Here is a 21,548-nt window from a genome sequence, read left to right on the forward strand (position 1 = left end):
AATCATTATTTGTGTAGATCGAAGGTGGTAAGTATATGTGATTGTATAGGAAATCTGTAGTCAGTAATGACGGAGAAGATCCAGGAAGATAAAAAATAAAAATAAAATAAATGCATGCGGTGTTGAATGGGTGCATAAGAGGACTTGTGAAAGTGCGGGTAAAAATCAAGCTACTTCCTCTATAGGTTACGACGATGATGAACATGGCGTACATTGGAATGAATGTAAAGTTTTAATATTACGTATTAATGTGTACGTATTTGTGTTGTATAGCTAAATAAGGTTATGGTTAATGGCTTAAACATAACGAATTTTTATATGTTCCTATTTACAATGCCTCCCCACGGGACAGAGTTAGACACCAGGGTCGTTTTTTAACGTGGAGAAAAGGAACAAAAATAAAAATTGTCTCAGTCGTGAAGGATTTCTCCTCCACTGACAGAGAACAAGAAATTGAAGTGCAGCATCTGAAGAACAGATACTACATTTTGATGTGCTATTTATTTGCTTCCCCACTGAGCAAATTAGGCAGGAGGCCGTTTTTAATGTGGAGATAGGGGGAAGGGGGAGGGAAAGAGGGGATCCAGCTCCCGAGAGGAGGGAAGTGGGAGCTGGATTAGAAACTGTTGGTATGAAGGGTTGCCCCTTCAGTGACCAAGGTCAGATATGTGGGGTTATCCCCACATATGGTCTTTGCTAGTCATAGCTGGTCTTTGCTAGTCACAGCTTTGCAGTATCTGCCGGAACAGATGGTATTTATTTGCTCCCCCACTGAGCAAATTAGGCACAAGGCCGTTTTTAATGTGAGGTAAAAACCAGCTCCCCTAAAAGTAGGCAAAAAGGGGGCACTCTGGTTACCAAAAATAATAATTGTCCCAGTATAGAGAGTTTCCCCTCCATTGACTGGTACAAATTATCTCAAGTGCAGTATCTGCCGGAACAGATGGTATTTATTTGCTCCCCCACTGAGCAAATTAGGCACAAGGCCGTTTTTAATGTGAGGTAAAAACCAGCTCCCCTAAAAGTAGGCAAAAAGGGGGCACTCTGGTTACCAAAAATAATAATTGTCCCAGTATAGAGGGTTTCCCCTCCATTGACTGGTACAAACCATCTTAAGTGCAGCATCTGCCGGAACAGATGGTGTTTATTTGCTCCCCCACTGAGCAAATTAGGCACAAGGCCGTTTTTAATGTGAGGTAAAAACCAGCTCCCCTAAAAGTAGGCAAAAAGGGGGCACTCTGGTTACCAAAAATAATAATTGTCCCAGTATAGAGAGTTTCCCCTCCATTGACTGGTACAAATTATCTTAAGTGCAGTATCTGCCGGAACAGATGGTATTTATTTGCTCCCCCAATGAGCGAATTAGGCACAAGGCCGTTTTTAATGTGAGGTAAAAACCAGCTCCCCTAAAAGTAGGCAAAAAGGGGGCACTCTGGTTACCAAAAATAATAATTGTCCCAGTATAGAGAGTTTCCCCTCCATTGACTGGTACAAATTATCTCAAGTGCAGTATCTGCCGGAACAGATGGTATTTATTTGCTCCCCCACTGAGCAAATTAGGCACAAGGCCGTTTTTAATGTGAGGTAAAAACCAGCTCCCCTAAAAGTAGGCAAAAAGGGGGCACTCTGGTTACCAAAAATAATAATTGTCCCAGTATAGAGGGTTTCCCCTCCATTGACTGGTACAAACCATCTTAAGTGCAGCATCTGCCGGAACAGATGGTGTTTATTTGCTCCCCCACTGAGCAAATTAGGCACAAGGCCGTTTTTAATGTGAGGTAAAAACCAGCTCCCCTAAAAGTAGGCAAAAAGGGGGCACTCTGGTTACCAAAAATAATAATTGTCCCAGTATAGAGAGTTTCCCCTCCATTGACTGGTACAAATTACCTCAAGTGCAGTATCTGCCGGAACAGATGGTATTTATTTGCTCCCCCAATGAGCGAATTAGGCACAAGGCCGTTTTTAATGTGAGGTAAAAACCAGCTCCCCTAAAAGTAGGCAAAAAGGGGGCACTCTGGTTACCAAAAATAATAATTGTCCCAGTATAGAGGGTTTCCCCTCCATTGACTGGTACAAATTATCTTAAGTGCAGTATCTGCCGGAACAGATGGTGTTTATTTGCTCCCCCACTGAGCAAATTAGGCACAAGGCCGTTTTTAATGTGAGGTAAAAACCAGCTCCCCTAAAAGTAGGCAAAAAGGGGGCACTCTGGTTACCAAAAATAATAATTGTCCCAGTATAGAGGGTTTCCCCTCCATTGACTGGTACAAATTATCTTAAGTGCAGCATCTGCCGGAACAGATACTACACTTTGATCTTGTCCCGAAGGCCAAAGGTGTTATCTGTTGCTGTCAACCTACGGTACTTTGGTCCAGAGGGGAAAAATTGCTGAGCCTCTTTTATTATATACAAGATTATTATTATAATTATTTTTAATATTATTATAATTATTTTTAATATTATTATAATTATTTTAATATTATTATAATTATTTTTAATATTATTATAATTATTATTATTATTATTATTATTATTATTGTTGTTGTTGTTGTTGCTATTGTTGTTGTTGTTGTTGTTGTTGTTATTGTTATTTTTTTTTTTTTTACTTACTTACTAGAAGCAGCCACACAGGCTATCATCAAAGATTTCTCTTTGAGAATAACTTGTGGTGCTCTCTAGAGTCTGAGTGACAATAATTCTCCCCAGATTTTCAGTACTCTTCACCTCTCTGAATAAACAAATGAATATGCGTTATTGCAACAACCGCAACAGACTTCTCATCAGTCCTCACTGGAATTTGGGTGGCAGTAAGCTTCCCACAGGTCCCTTATTATTATTATTATTATTATTACCATTATTATTCTTTTTTTTTTTTTTACATGGAGGTCACCACTTATCAAGGCCCAGAAACCACTCGGGGATAAGAGTTATTGTGTATACAGTAATCAGTGGGATAGTATCGTAGTAATAGTTAGTATTGCAGATTTGATAAAGTGTCTTACTTAAGGGGGCGGTTCATCAGGAATTTGTTTGTGTTGGACTTGAAGACATCCAAGTTGAAGTCGGGGGGGGGAAACAGACATTATTATTATTATTAGTAGTAGTAGTAGTAGTAGTAGTAGTAGTAGTAGTGCTGTTTTGTTCAATTTTGACTTGCTAAACTTTATGCTTAGTTGAACTTATGCTTAGTTGAACTCGGAAATATTTCTGTCAAACTCTGGAATCTGCACAGAATTTTTAACAGATTACTTAATTCAATCCATGGTGGCAGTATGCTCTTGATCTATCTACTCAGTAGAAGTCCTAAGTAATTTGCAATTATATTTTTGACAGAGACTTGAACTATATAAACCTCCATTACAACTGAAGTTTACCAAGTACTCTATCGACTATGCTACGGATCCTTGCGGTCAATTCTAGCATGAATTTTAGGAGTCTTAAACCTATATTGTTTTCTAGATGTAAAACTACTTATCATGATATTTATTAACTATTTATAACTAAATATCATTACTATATATATGTGTAGATTTTTGAATAATCAATCCACATCTCAAAAATTGAGAACCGAAAAGACATTTTATAAAACTTATTTTTATCGTTTTATATTATTTTATGTTTTTTTTTTAAATATTCTGTTATTTGAATTTTCATCTACAGATCTGTACAATGTTTGATATAGATTGTTTTACAGCCTCCGCCTTTTTTATATATTTATTTAATATAAAAAGCACTGGCCATTTTATACAATTAAATTTATACAAGTTGCTGGTTTCCCCAAAGTTTGAAGCTGTACATTGCACAGGAAACAAGCAAGATTAAGATGAGAATAGTAATCCGAACAATCCAAATGATTAATCCTTATCTAAAAAAAAATTCTGAAACAAAGAACTGTTTTTTTTCAATCGATTCAATTGAATGATTTGTTTGGCAGCATTTATTGCCTTTTTCTTGTTCTCGAGTCACAGAATGCAGTCATTTTTTATAAAGGAAGAGTAGAAATGGATCTTGGGTTTACTTTTCGCAGCCTCGTTTACTCTCACTTCACCTATTTTGTCTTTTAGTCCTCACATTCTATGCCAGTTGTTTTTGACAAAGGGACAAAAGTTGCTGCTTTCTGGGTCGTAATCTATCCGGCTAACACTTATTGTTGGATAGTTTTTGACCATGAAGTACTTTTTTTTTACCTCCTTACATCAAGTAGCTTCATGCTTTGTCTGGAGCGATTTCCATATAAAAAAGGTGTCTGTGCTTCAAGCCCTTAATATTTTAAAATATTTATTGATTCTGTGCAACTGTTTTCTTTTGTGTGTGTGCTTGTGTAAATTAGTGATATTTTACATCAACGCATTTCAGATAAAAACATTATTACATACTTATGTGTCAAATTAAGTATAAATTCTAAAAATTACGAAAAATTTATCGAATTATCGAGTTTTCAATTTTGACCTCTTAGCACCCATGTTTATAGACTAAAAACCAAATCAAAAGAGGTCCAATTCCAGCTGTACTATTAAAAACTGCTCCGCTGGGGGTTCTCCGGTCCTCTCCAAACTTTACAACAAATGCCTTAACAAATCTTGCTTTCCTGACTGCTGGAAAACTGCTTCTGTGGTGCCAGTTTACAAGAATTCTGGCGAAAGAACTGACCCATTAAATGATCGCCCTATTAGCCTCCTCCCGCTTTTTGCTAAAATATTTGAGTGTATAATTAACCAAGTACTATTCCATCACCTTACAGCTGCTAAACTTCTGGCCAACCAACAATATGGATTTAGGCAAGCCCATTCTACAGCAGATATCCTAACTGTAATCTCTGAATGTGTATACTATACACTAGACAAAGCATGGAAGGGTAGACTGGTAGTCCTAGATATATTTAAGGCTAAGGGTATGGCACGATGGTCTTCTCAGAAAAATCAGATCATATGGTATCACTGGACGAATACTTAACATAATTAAATCCTTCATAAATAAGAGAAGAATCCAGGTTGTCCTTGATGGTCATACGTCTAAACAATATGATAGAAATACAGGAGTACCTTAGGGGTTGATCCTTGGACCTTTATTATTCCTAATATTCATAAATGACCTCCCTCATAATATTATCTCTGAGATGGGTATATTTGCTGATGACACCATGCTCTATAACAGGCACGAGGGGAAAACAAATGGACACATATCTAAGGAAATGGTAGAAACACCAGACGAAGATCTTCAATCTGTAATGGAATGGGGACAAAAATGGATGGTCACATTCAATGTTGCCAAGACTAAGATTGTTTCCTTCAATAATTACAAGAAACCTTCTCAATCACTAATAGCTATGGCTAAAGATACATTACCTGAAAGTACTTCTTTCAAACTCCTCGGCTTAACGTTCACGGGGAACATGAGTTGGAACAGATACATTGAGAGCATTGCCAAGGCTGCTGCAAGGAAAGTGAGCTCTCTCTAACATGTTAGAAAGTTTCTTACGCCTGAAAGTATCCTGTACCTTTACAAGGCCATCATTTGCCCATATATGAAGTATTGTTGTCACATTTGGGCTGGTGCATCTGCTAGTAGTCTACCACTCCTGTACAGGGTTCAAAAGAGAGTCGCCAACCTGATAGGTCCTGGACTATCATCTAAGCTTCAACCTCTGACCCATCAACGAAATGTTGCATCCCTCTGCCTGTTCTACAAGTGTTTTAATGGTGGATGCTCTGGCGAACTACAAGTTCTTGTACCTCCTCGAGGTAAATACCCCTGAAAAACCCGACAAGCAGCAAAATCCCACCCTGACACAGTAGAGATCCCTAGATGTAAGAAAGCCTTCTAATCTAATAGTTTCTTTCCCAGAACTGTTAGACTCTGTAACTCCCTTCTGGGTTCCTGTTTTCCCAACTGTACTGACATGCAGAAGTTCAAGTGTAATGTGAACAGACATCTTGCTCCTCAACTCCCTACATAGTATCCCTGCAACTTATGTCCCCGATAGTAGCCTCCTGCATCAAAGTGGCACTGTGTCTAGTTGGAGATGAAAATGGAATAAAAACTAAATAAAAAAATAAAGTTTCAACTGTAGGCCAAATATTCAGAGAGGTGTTTGGTAGAGACGAGGTCACTTTATATATATATATATATATATATATATATATATATATATATATAAACATATCCATGTGTTAGAATGTTTTCATCTTAAATTCTACACAATTATGTATGATGTAAAAACTATGCATAAAAAGAATTAATCGTAATAGTTAAATGAAATTAATCATCTAATAAGAAAACATAAAAATTAATAATTAATTAATGAACGCTCGTTTTTCAATGGAATATGCAAATTAGTTAAACTTTATTATATTGCTCACATATCCATGACTGAGTATATTAAGAAGTTTGTTTTAATAATTTTTAAATAGAAAAAGTGTCTGGGTTTTGGGCTTGGATCACATGGCCTGTTCTGATGCTACACTTGGGTTGATTTGTCCTTGATCAATGGAGGAGGAGGCCCTTCTATACTAAGGCAACTTTTATTTTTGCCTACTTTTTTTTGACACAGGAATCACCACTTATCAAAGCCCGGAGGCCACTCGAGGATAAGTGTTTATGGGTATACATTAGTCAATGAGATTATAGTGAAGTAAACATAAGTAGTGGGAATTTTGTAAATCGGATTACTTAGGGGGATGGTTCATCAAGAACTTGTTTACGTTGGATTTGAAGACAATCAGATTGTAGTCAGCTGGAAAGCAGGCAATCGGAAGAGAGCTCCATAGGTGTGCAGTTCTAAGAAAGAAGCTTTGTTCATGGAATCTACATTTAGGTTTAGGCACAGATAAAGAGTGTGGGAAATTATTGATAGTGGTTTTGGCTAGACGAGTGTTTTTCGTGAAAGTTTGGAGAGGGGGGACTATAGATTGAAGCTCAGCTGAGCACTTGCTATGAAAATAACGATAAAGCAGAAACAGGCTCGCAATGTCTCTTCTGTGGGAAAGAGGTTGCAGGGAAGAGAAAAGGGTATCCCTCACTAAGCTACAAAGTCTATTTTGAACTTTGTCAAGGCAGGATAAGCTGTTTCTAGCAGTTTCTGCCCAGATGTGGCAACAGTACTCCATCGTTGGTCATACCTGGCTTTTATATAGGTACTTTCAGAGTGCCTCTTCTTGGGGAGCTGAGTTTCCCCTCAGATTAACAACGACATTGTGTCAGATTTTGCTTTTGTGGGGAAGCAAATGAATACCAATAGAAAAAATAGACTTCTAATATCAATGTCAGAATGAGAAAAAAAGACTTCATATATATATATATATATATATATATATATATATATATAACACTGACATCATAACTTATTCCCCAAATCAACTCCTATCTCATATAGGACTTTTTCACATTTTGGGCTTCCATAGAAATTCTATGCATCACTGTCGTTTATTTTGAGCTACCAAAGGCTGGTTTCTGTTATTGAACTCTTGCTTCTTCTTTTTTTAGTAAAAGAAAGGTGTTTTTTTCTTTCTTTTAATTCATTATTTTAAGACTTTACTAATTATCTTTGACATAGTTCTAGGAAACTAATATTTTTCTAAGGATTTTTCATTTATTTTTATTTTTTTGTTTTATTTATTTAACTTCCAAATTTAGTTGAATTTTCGAGTTTTCATATCATAGCCGTGGTGTACACGCTTTTCATTATAACTTTTTCTTCATGTGTAAAAATACTTTGCGTTTTAGAGATTTTAGGCTTCAATCTTTCAAACACAGTCAAAAAGTAATCGGAAAATTATTAAAAATTTATAAGTTGGCTTTCATAACCATGCCCAGTTTTTGCTATTAAAATGCACATACCTACTGGAAAAATGTCTCATCATCATCATCATCATCATCAGTTTAATATCTATTTTACATGCTGGCATGTGCTGAATGACTTTTTAGAAATTAACTTCCAAACTAACCTAGTTCTAGCCAGGTCTTTGTCTATCCTTCTTTCTCTCAAGTGTATCCTTATCACTTCCTTCTATGTTTTCCTTGTGTCTCCTTCACATGTGAACTGAACCTGTTAACTCAACTGTTCCACATCTACTAATCCAAGAACTCTCAACCATTCTTCCAATGTGGCCATACTATTTGTTATAAGGGACATAACTACGTATCGAACCGAATACGAAACAGGATATAAAAAAGCTACCATTTTAAGGTGGGGGCGTCTTGTCTTGTTTTGCAGTCTCGCGTCGGACACTCTACAAGTGTACACCGGTTAACCAAGCTTCCCAGGAACGAGCGCTTAGCTCTCACACACTAAGTTCCTTTTTCTTTACCTTCATTTACATTTCTCTAACTTCAAAAGCAAGTAGCCATTTTGTATTTGTATTATTGCGAAACGTTGAAACAGGATATAACAGTTGGGGAACGAAAATGATTAACAGAGATTAAAAAGACTGTGTACTATTCAATGATATTTTGACGAAAATTTACAAGGATTTCGTTACTGAATCATGGCAACAAAGAACTATTCGAATTTTCCTACATAAAGTAGTGGAAAGTACGGATTTCTCTGATAAGAACTCACGGAAATGTAATAAAATTGTACTTGAAAGATATTGATGGTAAAGTGAACTTTATTTATGTTTTTGATGAAAAAAATATTTGGGAAACGCAACTGAATTCGAACCCGGCACATAAGATTACGAGTTTTTCGAAAGAAAAGAAAGAACTCTTACGATTCTTTTTCTCTAAACAAAACAGATTATTGTTATAATTTTTTTTTCACGTGCAGCCGTATTTTTGTTGAAAAACAGTTTGTTCATCATTATTTCGGGTAAATTAATTAGTACTATTTGTTGTGTGAAGTTGAAAAAGTATTATTGTGTAAAATTCCGTTGTTGAAGCAGTTTATTTTGCAAAATCTGTAGAATTACTGTTGCTAAATTGTATGAACTTTGTTGAGACATTTATTCTTGCAAAACTTGTAGAAGTATTGTTGCTAATTTGTGGAAACGCATATTTATGAACTTTTGTAGAATCATTTGTGTAAATTTTGGGAAAGACATTTTTTAAGCTAAAATGGAACAATTGGCTGAGTTGACGAAGGTGCTAACTCTTAGTATTCAGGAACAGTAAAAAATGACACAACAATTCTTTGTGCAACAACAACAACAGCAAGAAATGACACAAAAAGAGGCAGAACAAGAACAAACAAAAATACTTCAACGCCAAATGTCAACTCAACAAAAGAATTTGGAAAAATTAATTTAAACCTCGACAACTGAGAAAGAAATTAATTTTTCTGTAGAGGGTATTTCAAACTCTTTGTCGGAATTTCACTACTCTTCCGATACTGGCGTTACATTTCCAGCATACTATAGAAGGTATGAGACAGTTTTTACAAAGGTGTTCGGACTGGACCAACGAAGAAAAAGTTACGCTGTTACTTCAAAAACTGGGTACTGACGAAAACACAAAGTATGCTAACTTAATTTTACCAAGAAAACCGGAAGAAGTGACCTTTGAAGAGACAATCAATACTTTATCTAGAATATTTGATAAAAGAGATAGCCTTTTCCACTCTAGATATAAATGTTTAAATTTACAGAAATCAGAATCTGAAGATTATCTAGAGTACGCTTGTACTGTAAATTGCTTATGTGAATCATTTAAATTAAATGAAATTTCTGTGGATTTATTTAAATGCTTGATCTTTGTGCAGGGACTCACAGCACCAAGGGACAAAGATATCAGATCCGGATTCTGACAATTATGGAATCGGACCCTAATATAACTTTACAAAAAGTTACCAAGGAATGTCAACGTCTCATTAATATCAAGAGAGACAACACTCGCATTGAAGAAAAAAGCGTTAACAAGGTGCAACGTGTAAAAAGACAAAAGACCTCTAAAACGTACAAGACCCAAGAACAAAAGACCCCCAGAATGCACAAGGACCAAAATTGTGAATGCTGCGGAAGTATGAGACACACTAAAAAGACTTTCTGGTTCAGGAATAGGATATGTTACAAATATGGATTCAGAGGCCACAAGGGAACTTACTGTGACCAGAAGAAAAAACAAAGGACCAACAAAGTGTATGCGCTTCGCACAAGGAAAGAGAAAAGTTGCGAAAGGCGTAAATATGTCGATGTTCACATAAATGAACATCTTGTAACATTACTCCTGGATAGTGGTGCGGACATCAGCATCATAGTTGAATATGTCTGGAGAAGGATTGGTCGACCTGAACTAATGGAAACCAGCAAGATGGCAAAGAGCATGTGCGGCAAAAAGTTGGAATTCAAAGGAGAACTTAGGTGCAACATGACATTTGGTGGTCAGACACGCAAGTCCAAAGTGTACGTGGTACCAGGAAGGAACACAAGTCTATTTGGAGTGGATTGGTTTGTCCTGTTTAATTTATGGGAACGACCAGTTAATTCTTTTTGTAATAGGTTGAACACAGAGAAATCGAATCAAGTGGGAGGCTTCCTGGACTATATAAAAGCTGAATTCCCAAGAGTTTTTGCCGAATGACTTGGACACTGTGAAAATAGAAGCCAAATTTGAAGTGAAGAAAGATGCCACCCCAGTGTTCAAACATAAAAGAAATGTACCTTTTTCATCGATGGACACAATCAAGAAGGAGTTAGAGAGACTTCAACAGTTAGATATCATTGAAAAAGTTGACCATACAGATTAGGCCAGCCCGACTGTATATGTAAAAAAAAAAGAATAACAAAATCAGAGTCTGTGCTGATTTCTCAATGGGCCTGAATGATTATTTTTTATTTTTTTATTTTTTTATTACATTTTCACCCCAAACAAGGAAAATTGCCACTTTGGTGTAGGGGGGCTACTATCAAGAGCAGCAACTACTGGGGCACTATGTTGGGATTTGGACAGCAAGATGTCGGTTCACGTCGCACTTGAACTTCTGCATGTCAGTACAGTTAGGGAAGCAGGAACTTGGAATGGAATTCCAGAGTCTAGCGGTTCTGGGGAAGAAACTACTGGAGTAGAAAGATCTTTATCTTTTACATCTAGGGATCTCTACTGTGTGGGGGTGGCATTTAGCTGCCTGTCGGGTTTGTCGAGGGTGTCTACATCGTGAGGGCACAAGTGTCTGCAGTTTGTTAGAGCATTCACCATTAAAATACTTGTAGAACAGGCAGAGGGATGCAACGTTTCGTCGATGGGAAAGAGGCTGAAGCTTAGATGCCAGTTCAGGGCCTATCAGATTGGCGACTCTTTTTTTAACCTTGTCTAGGAGCGAGAGACTAGTAGCAGATGCACCAATCCAAATGTGACAACAATACTCTATACATGGGCGAATGGTGGCCTTATAGAGGTACAGGATACTTTCAGGTGTCAGTAGTTTTCTAGCATGGTAGAGAGAGCTTACCTTTTTCGCAGCGGCCCTGGCAATGTTTTCAATATAATAGTTCCAACTCATGTTTCCTGTGAACGTTAGGCCAAGCAGTTTGAAAGATGTACTCTCAGACAGGGAGTCACTGGCCATTGCTATTGGTGGCAGAGAAGGTTTCTTGTAATTATTGAACGAAACCAGTTTAGTCTTGGCAGCATTGAATGTGACCATCCATTTTTGTCCCCATTCCACTACAGATTAAAGGTCATCCCTAGTGTTTTTGCCATTTCTTTAGATATGTGTTCATTTGTTTTCCTGTCATGCCTGTTATAGAGTGTAGTGTCATCAGCATATATACCCATCTCAGAGGCAGTTTTGTCGGGGAGGTCATTAATAAATATTAGGAACAATAGAGGTCCAAGGATAGACCCCTGAGGCACTCCCGTATTTATATCACACTGTTTAGATGTACGACCGTCGAGGACAACCTGGATTTTTCTCTTATCTAAGAAGGATTTAATTATGTTATGTATTCTACCAGTGATACCGTATGATTTAATTTATATAAAGGACCACAATTATCCCCTTCCGTCGGCAGAAGATCTATTCTCAAAACTAAACGGAGGAAAAATTTTTTCCAAGATAGACCTCTCAGACGCGTACTTGCAAATCAGGGTCAATGATGAATGCTCAAAGTACCTGTGCATTAACACGCATAAGGGTATCTTCAAGCTAAAGAGGCTTCCTTTTGGCTTAAAAGTCGCCCCTGCTCTTTTCCAACAGATAATGGATACGAGGCTTGCAGGGTTGGAATTTGCAATGGCATACCTTGACGATGTCTTGATAAAGAGCAGTAATTTGCAAGAGCACAAGAAGCACGTCAGAGAAGTACTTAAGAGAATAGAGGTGTCTGGTTTCAGATTGAGTCCGGAGAAATGCGATTTCTTCATGGAAAGGGTCAAATACCTGGGTCAAATAATTGACGAAGATGGACGAAGGCCAGATCCACAACAGACTGAAGCAATCGAAAAGATGCCTACCCCAGACTCAGTACCAAAACTACAGTCATTTTTGGGATTGGTACAATATTATGTGATATACATCCCTAATGTGCATAATTTGAGAGCTCCTCTTAACGAGCTACTAAAAAAGGGCATTAGATGGAATTGGACAAAGGAATGCGAATCTGCTTTCCAGAAAATTAAGAAATGTCTACTGTCAGATCTGGCATTAGCACATTTCGATCCAGAAAAGGAGATGGTACTAGCAACGGACGCCAGTGATTATGGAGTTGGTGCTGCATTACTCCACAAGTATGAGGATGGAACAACAAAAGCAATCGCTCACGCGTCAAGAATTTTGATTGCAGCTGAAAAAAACTACAGCCAGATTGAAAAGGAGGCTCTCTCGATAATATTTGGAGTCAAAAAGTTTAACCGTTTTCTCCATGGATGAAACTTCATATTACAGACGGATCATAAACCATTAATCACGATATTTGGATCGAAGAAAGGCACCCCTAAACATACTGCAAATCGACTACAGTGATGAGTTGTATCTCTCTTAAACAATATAGATGGAGCATGTGTCATCAAAAAAGCTAGGACACGCAGATGCACTGTCAAGGTTAATTCCAAAAAGAAATGAAAGTTTCGAAGAGACAGTAATTGCAGCTCTTAAAGATGAAAGCGAATGCTCAAATTCAATGTGCAATATGATCCGTGAACTTCCGATAATTCCAGAAGAGATTAAAAGAGAAGCTGCAAAAAACGTTTTCATAAAGAAAATGAAAAATCAAGTAGGACGGACGGAAAGAAATAAAAAGGACGAATTTCACCTTTTTTCATTTGCAAAGATCTACTCATGTATGCTGATTAGAATCGTAATTCCACAGGTATTACGAAGAAAAATGCTAAAGGAATTTCATACAGGTCATCCTGGTATTTCAAGGATGAAATCCCTAATTAGAGGTTACGTGTATTGGCCTGGTATTGATAAAGAGGTGGAAAACTGTGTCAAAGCGTGCAAAGGATGTCAGTTAGCAGTCCGAGATCCTCCGGTAAAAACGACCCCGTGGACGAAGATGGACTTGCCCTGGTCACGTCTGCATATTGATTATGCCAGATCCTTAAATGTTTTTTTTTACTTAATTGTAGTGGACTCTTTCTCCAAATGGCCGGAGATATTCAAGATCAGACATCCAACATCAAGGAACACTGTAAGTGCACTTGACAAAATTTTCAGCCGGTTTGGTGTACCAAAGACCATAGTGAGTGACAATGGTACAGCATTCACAGGTTACGAATTTAAAGAATTCTGCAACTCACTGGATATACAGCACATCACGACACCTATTTACCATCCTAGGTCAAATGGGTTGGCAGAGAAATTTGTGGACACGTTTAAGCGGGCATTAACAAAAAACATGAACATTGACACAGATGAGCGAACAATACAAACATTTCTAGCGATCTACAGAGTAACCCCAAATCCAAACAATGATGTAAATTCATCCCCTGCAGAACTTATGTTCGCCAGAAAAATTAGATCCATTTTCGATAGACTCCTACCGGATAAAAAGAAAGTTGCTAGAAAAGAAAACTTTAATGTAAAGTGCTATTCCCCAGGAGATAAAGTTTATTTTTAAAATTTTCAAAATGAGAAAAATCATTGGGTGGATGGTATCATCAAGAAAAGAATTGGAAACATGGTCTATACTATTCAAGGCCCAAGTTTTGTCTGTAAAAGACATATTAATCAAATCCGTTCCAGAATTTCAGAAAATACAGAGGAAATCCCAATGGAAACGTTGTGTGACACATTTGACATTCCAAAACCGGTGTGTATACACAGGCCCATGAATGTATCCCCTGAGCTTACCATATGGGCTGGACAGACTTCTTTACCGCAGGAAACTCTGACCAAAAGGAAAAGCACACGTAAAAGGAAAGTCACCAGGCGTTAAAGTTGTTATAAGGGACATAACTACGTATCGAACCGGATACGAAACAGTATATAAAAAAGCTACCATTTTAAGGTGGGGCGTCTTGTCTTGTTTTGCAGTCTCGCGTCGGACACTCTACAAGTGTACACCGGTTAACCAAGCTTCCCCGGAACGAGCGCTTAGCTCTCACACGCTAAGTTCCTTTTCTTTACCTTCATTTACATTTATCTAACTTCAAAAGCAAGTAGCCATTTTGTATTTGTATTATTGCGAAGTACTAATAAACCTTCTTTTGCTACGCATCCCACTCAGCGTATTTTGTCATATTATTATATAACGTTGAAACCGGATATAACACTATTGAAGTCTCCTGCTCGCCATACATCTCTCTATGCTATCCATATTTAATCTTCCTCCAAGGTCAGTAGAACTAAGCCTCTCTTTAAGACTCACATCCATCAGATCATCCTCAAAGAATTTCTCTCGTGGTGGGAAGGTGAGATAAATGGAGAGTATCAAAGCTATGTTGTCATGAACTTAAGGTCCTGGTAGGGTTACCCAAGGTAGATTCATCTGACACCCAGTGGTTTTTAAAGCCTCTGATGAAAAAAGTCAAGAAATATCTGATCCAGCAATTGGTGGCTTCAAACAATCTTGTCTCTGCATCTGTGGATATCATTAAGAAAAGAATTGGAAACATGGTCTATACTATTCAAGGCCCAAGTTTTGTCTGTAAAAGACATATTAATAAAATCCGTTCCAGAATTTCAGAAAATACAGAGGAAATCCCAATGGAAACGTTGTGTGACACATTTGACATTCCAAAACCAGTGTGTATACATCCCCCAAACTTGCAGCAAGGGACTGTTAGGGAGTTTACTACTCTCGAGATACTCCATACCTTTCTACTTGCTGATATCATAGCATATGATAAATTCTATGGTTTACACAAAGACTAAGATGATTGCTACCCCAATGATGCAAGTGCTAAATCAGCAAACAAGGACGACGATGAAATAGAAAGAATTATATTTTACTTATTGGAATGTCAGAATTTTGATATAGGAAGAAACCCAAGCACTGACTTCCTGATATGGGCTACTGCAAAATCAAACCTCCTCAACATGATATCTCATATCACATCTAGCACAATGAGCCGACTGATAACTTTGGTCTTCATGGAGTTGCTTTCGCTCTTAATGATCATGTCAATGCATCACTCATTGACAGAAGAACCTATCTGCCCTTGTCTGGCCTTTATCCGCTTGAAAGTTTCAATTTTCAATGTTAGAGTCATTACTATCTACACTCCAGCCATTAATGCTAATGATCAAGTTAACCTGACTCTTTCTACAATAACTTGCTCTTGCTACTGATGACCCCATGTCGTCGAGTAATCCTATTATTGCAGGTGATTGGAACATCCACACAGGCTCAGGCAACAACAGAAATAGTCATATTCTCAGATGATTTGTGATTGGAGACAAATGTGCTAATAATGAAAGGCTTGTCAATTTGTGGCAGCAAACCAAATGACTATATCGAGCATACATTTTCAACATCTGCAATGATGCCTTACTTCAATCACTGCATCACAGCTGCTGATTGTTCCAGGTTGGAGAAACTGGTAACAAGTTTGTCCATAGCAATACATGATCAAGTGTTAGGAAGTAAAAAAGAAGAGGAAAAAATATAAGAAGAAACGGGTTTATCAGCAGAACAATGGAGAGGAAGTTATTCACCAAGGCATACACAAGGAAGCAAGAATGGGATTGTTCATCAGAGTGTGGCTGTGATTTGGGACAAAAGGATCAGACGATAATGATTTAGAATTATTTTATGAGCAAGTTTTAGGTGTGGTGGTGGGTTTTGCAACAGTTTACAATGGGTGAAAATGTTTTGCAGACAGTCTTCAGTTTGCGCCGATTGACAGCAGTTACAATTGAGGAAAGTTGCAAGTTGGGCACAACTGAAGTAGGTTTTCACTCGGTGCTGATAGGTAAATGAATTCATCACTCGATTGACAAACATGACCTTAGCAGATGATTAACTGCAGATATTAGCATAGGGTCGATGGTGTCACACACACACACACACACAGGCCAATTGATATCCACAGAATGCATTTTCTTTTGAATTGTGTTATTTCATTTTTATATAGTTGTAGGCCACTGCACACCCCTTGGCAGTGGCCAATATAAGAAATGATGATAAAGCTAGAAGAAAAGATGGAAAAGAAAATGGTCGGTGATGTTGTCGAGCAGGGAACTATGTGGTCTCATCACAGCACAAATAAAAATGGGCGTGGTAACCAAACCATCTTGAACCAGAATGACGCACCAATCACCAACCTCAATGAATGTCTCATTTACTGAAGACGTTACTTTGCCAATTTGCTGTCTATAATCAATAACCATATCAATTTCTTCCTTATGACTGCCGAACAACTACTACCCCCACACACTTGAAGAGGTTGTTGTTGCTATCAAATGCCTAAAAAATAACAAAGCTGCAGGCAAAGATCCCTGTTAAACAGATAATAAAAAATTAGCCCATGAGGAAATAATAAAAACAAACCTAATTGGTCAGTCAGCTAGAGTAAAGACCACTTAGGTATGAAAGCAATTGCTAACGAAAAGTGTCTGCATATTTAACATGATGACTTCTTGTGAGAACGAAATATTGGCACATTTTCAAACGGACATTGTCTTTATTTTGATTGAGCTTGTTTCGAGTGTTTGTTTGTCTTTCTTGTATAAATAAAGCAAAACTAATTGAAGCAAAGGCATCTGCCTCACTGTCCAGGCCAGGATGTTTTAAAGTCAATTAGGTTTGATCAATGTGGGGGAAACCCTTCATATCAGACAATTGCTATTTATTTGGACACTGCCAGAATTCTCCCGTTTGGGGGGGGGGGCTGGTTTTCCCCAACATCGTGGGGGAAACAAATAAATGAATCAACAGAAAGCAAGAAACTTAACTGGCCTCTGGCCATCTATAAAAGCAATGTTCATTTCTACGCATGTGTGATTCTCAACTTACTTACTAACTCATTAATCTCACTATCTACTATGGCATAATGGTTAGCGAGAAAGTTCCAATTCGATCCCACCTCTCTTTCTCTTTCTTTTATCACCCAGGCAAAAGTTAATTACCAACTGTTTTTATCATCTTCTTTTCTTCCTTTGCAATACGGGTCCAAGCCTTTTTTTTTTTTTTTTTTTGAACACCTAAAAAAACCTGGGCAACGCCAGGCACCCCCACTCGTTCTGAATAAATTACATGCGACTAAAAGTCAGTTAACTTTAAACAAGCACCATATATATGTTTAATAAAAAATCTACTTTTCTAACTTCCGTTACATATAACTAGTAGAGCTACCTAGCACTGCCCAGAATGAAAGTGTAACCTATTTCTATTAAATTATTATTGCTTCATCGATCTCTATCCATTTTTCTCCAATCATATATTTCTCCTCCACCCATTCCTCTCTACCCACAGACAACTCTCCTTAGACTTTTCAATGAAGGAGTCCACATTTTCTTTCAAAATAAGTATATAATGACACTGAAAGAACGACCTCCCTCGCTCAGTTGACCCTCAGATAATGAATTTTGTTTTCTAAATTTTAGATATTATACATCCAAGGCAAAGCTGATCAAAAATATAATTTTGTTTTTGTTTTGTGGTTTTTTACTTTTTGCTTGAAATACAAACACACATACAACCGCCTTTTATATAATGTGGCACACAACTTCATCACCTATGATGATACCTACTGAATGAAACAAGCTCTGCTCAATTTAAAAGTTCCTTTTAATGCAAAATGGCTGGTAGAATTTATATTTATCCCTGATCTCATAGCATTGTGGAACTATCTCCATAACTGTGTGGCATAATGATCATCATTGTAATTAAGCTATAAAATAACACAATATGAGTACTGGGTGTGTGTGTGTGTGTGTGAGAGAGAGAGAGAGAGACACACAGACAGACAGACAGATAGTCACATAGCATGAGGAATCTCAAACGTTGTCGTCTGACTATTTAAAATTCAAAAGCGAAAAGCCATCAAGGAGTTTCTAGATCCATACGTGGTCAGCATTCAGTACTGGAATCAATCAGTTATCTCGTGTGATATTGCTCAGAACTGCTGAACATATACCACCATGGTCCGAGTGATTATGCTACATAGGAAAAGCCAATTCAACTCAACTAGGATAAACAACTGGTCAATTTGACATGTCAACTTTTCGTGAGTTTGGTAGTTCCATGCACCAGAATTTTGTTGACAGAAGAGTTAAAAATTATTAATTTACTAGTACGCCTGTGTTATTAAAAAATGAATACCTTTTTTTTATAATTCCTTCTCCCACGGTTTTTATAATTAACCCTTTATAACATGATGTAGATGATTAAAAACAATATTTATTGTTAATTTTAGATGGTGGCATACTGAATGTAAGCAATGGACAGTTGCAATCTGGAGGTATCTGGCATTTACTGAGATACTGAACTAATACGTACAAGGCGTGCTTGAATCAATTCCCCCGTTTATTTATGCTGTTATATTCATTTATTTATGACTGAACGAATTAGTTCAACCAAGTCATAAAGGGTCAAGGTGCAAGTTTAAATTCAATCTTATTAAAAAAATAAAAGAAACATCTTTATGTTGTACATACAAATCATGGTACGAAAATGCCATAACAGCCATTTTTTATAGAAAATCATGTTTTTTTAATGTGTTTTAACGATTCATAGTACATTATAGGCATTACAAGGTTAACTTTAAAATATCAATAGTTCAAATTGAGTTGTTTCTCTTTATCACGGATCAAAATACAATGTCTCACTTTTTATTATTTTGGGAGGCACCATTTATCAAGTGGGGATTTGAGCTTTACTGGTGAAAAGATAAATGTTTGATTTTGGATGCGTTAAAGGTAACTATCCAGTTTTTACCCCATTGTACCACATGCTCCAGGTCAAAAGAGAGAGAATCAGAAAGATCCTAGTCTTTCTCAACTTTTGAAATGTTGTCAGATGGTAGTATTGTCTTCATAGATGCTGATAAATGAATGTAGAATATGAGTTGGGAGATCGTTGATGAAGATCAAGGAGAAAGTTGAGCTCAGAATAGATCTCTGAGGCACGCCAGCATTAACAATGTAAGCTTTAGATTTCTGCCTATCATTGACTACTTTATCAGAAAGAAAGGATTTTATGGATTCAGGGACATTTCCAACAGGAAATCTTGTGAAGTAGATCTTTATGCCAAACACTATCAAATTTTTTAGATATGTCAAGTGCTAATGCTCTAGAAACAAAGCCATCATACATAGATTCACTGATCCTGTATGGTATTACCATCAGCACATCAGCTGTTGATCTCTCAGAACAGAAACCATACTGTTTACCATTTTCCTCATATGACTTTACATAAGTTTTGGAATATGATATTTTTGTTCCATGACAAATACATATACATGTACATCATAAAGATTTTTTTTAATTAGGCTGAATTCTGGACAAGAACTATAATTAAATTTACTTAAAACAAAAAAAAAGAACCAATATATATACATATATATATATTTTACAAAGGTATAACCACTTATCAAGACCCAGAGACCACTCAAGGATAAGGGTTAAAAGTGTACAGTAGTCAATTGGACAATGTAGTAATCGTTAGTAATGGAAATTTGGTAAATTTGTTAACTTAAGTGGAATGGCTCATCAAGAACTTGTTTATGTTGGACTTGAAGACAACCATATTGTAGTCAGCTGGAAAGCAGGAAAACGGAAGACAATTCCACAGGCATGCAGTTCTAAGAAAGAAGCTTTGTTCATGGAATCTACATTAAGGTTTAGGCACAAATAAAGAGTGGGGGGAATTATTGATAGTGTTTTCAACTAGACGAGTGTTTCTTGTGAAAGTTTGGCGAGGGGGGACCTTTGATTGAAGCTCAGTCAAACACTTTCCATGAAAATAACGATAAAGAAGAGACAAACTTGCAACATCTCTTCTGTGAGAAAGAGGTTGCAGCGAAGAGAAAAGGACATCTCCTACGAGGCTACAAAGTCTATTTTGAACTCTGTCAAGGCAGGATAAAGTCTTTCTAGCAGCTCCTGTCCACATGTGACAACAGTACTCCATCCTTGGACATACCTCGCTCTTATATAGATAGAGAATTGCATCAGCAGTGAGATATCTACTGGATCGATAGAAGGATCCGACCATTTTTCAGTGGCCTTGGCAACAGATTTGATGTACGTGTTCCATTTCAGATCAGGAGTAAAGGTCAAGCCCAGAAACTTGTCAAAACTTGAGGCCTCCCCAAGACGAGAGCAATTCATTTCAATTGATGCCAGATGGGGATTAGAACGTTGATGTAAAGATAGAAGCTTGGTTTTGGATGCATTAAAAGTAACCAGCCACTCCTTTCCCCATTGTACCACGTGCTCAAGATCAGAGGAGAGAGAATCGGCGAGAACTTGGTCGTTTACTGTCTTAGATGTGCTACCATAAATGGTAGTGTCATCAGCATAAATGTCTACGAATGATGTAAGGATATGATTTGGAAGATCATTAATATAGATCAGGAAAAGAGTTGGGCCCAGGATGGACCCCTGAGGGACTCCAGCATTTATACTGTGAGCTTCTGATTTTTGCACATCAACTACTACTCTTATGAGCCTATCAGAGAGAAATGATTTAATAATTGAGAAGACATTTCCAGCTATACCATAGCTGGAGATCTTGTGAAGTAAACCTTTATGCCATACCCTATCAAAGGCTTTTGATATGTCAAGAGCAATTTCCCTAGAAAGGTTGCCTCCGTCGAGAGATTCGCTAATCCTATGAGATATAACTGTAAGCACATCTGCTGTAGATCTAGCAGAACGGAAACCATATTGTGTGTCATTAAGAAGTTTATTTTATCTAAGATGGTTGATTACTTCTCTATTTAACACAGATTCCAGCAACTTACTCATGATGCACAGGAGACTTATTGGCCTGTACTGAGAGGGAGATGAGCGATCACCTGAATTCTTAAATACAGAGCATACTGATGAGATTTTCTAGGGTAATGGGAAGCTATTCTCCTTAAGACAACGTTTAAACAGTTTTGTAAGTATGGGCGCTAGTTCTGGTTGAAGTTTTTTTAGTACTATAATTGGAATACCGTCAGGGCCGGTTACTTTACTGGAATCAACGTTTTTGATTAGCTTGGCAACATCACGTATAGATATTTG

Source organism: Euprymna scolopes, chromosome 41, assembly GCF_053919585.1.
Source record: "Euprymna scolopes isolate OS-2025 chromosome 41, ASM5391958v1, whole genome shotgun sequence".
Lineage (NCBI taxonomy): Eukaryota > Metazoa > Mollusca > Cephalopoda > Sepiida > Sepiolidae > Euprymna > Euprymna scolopes.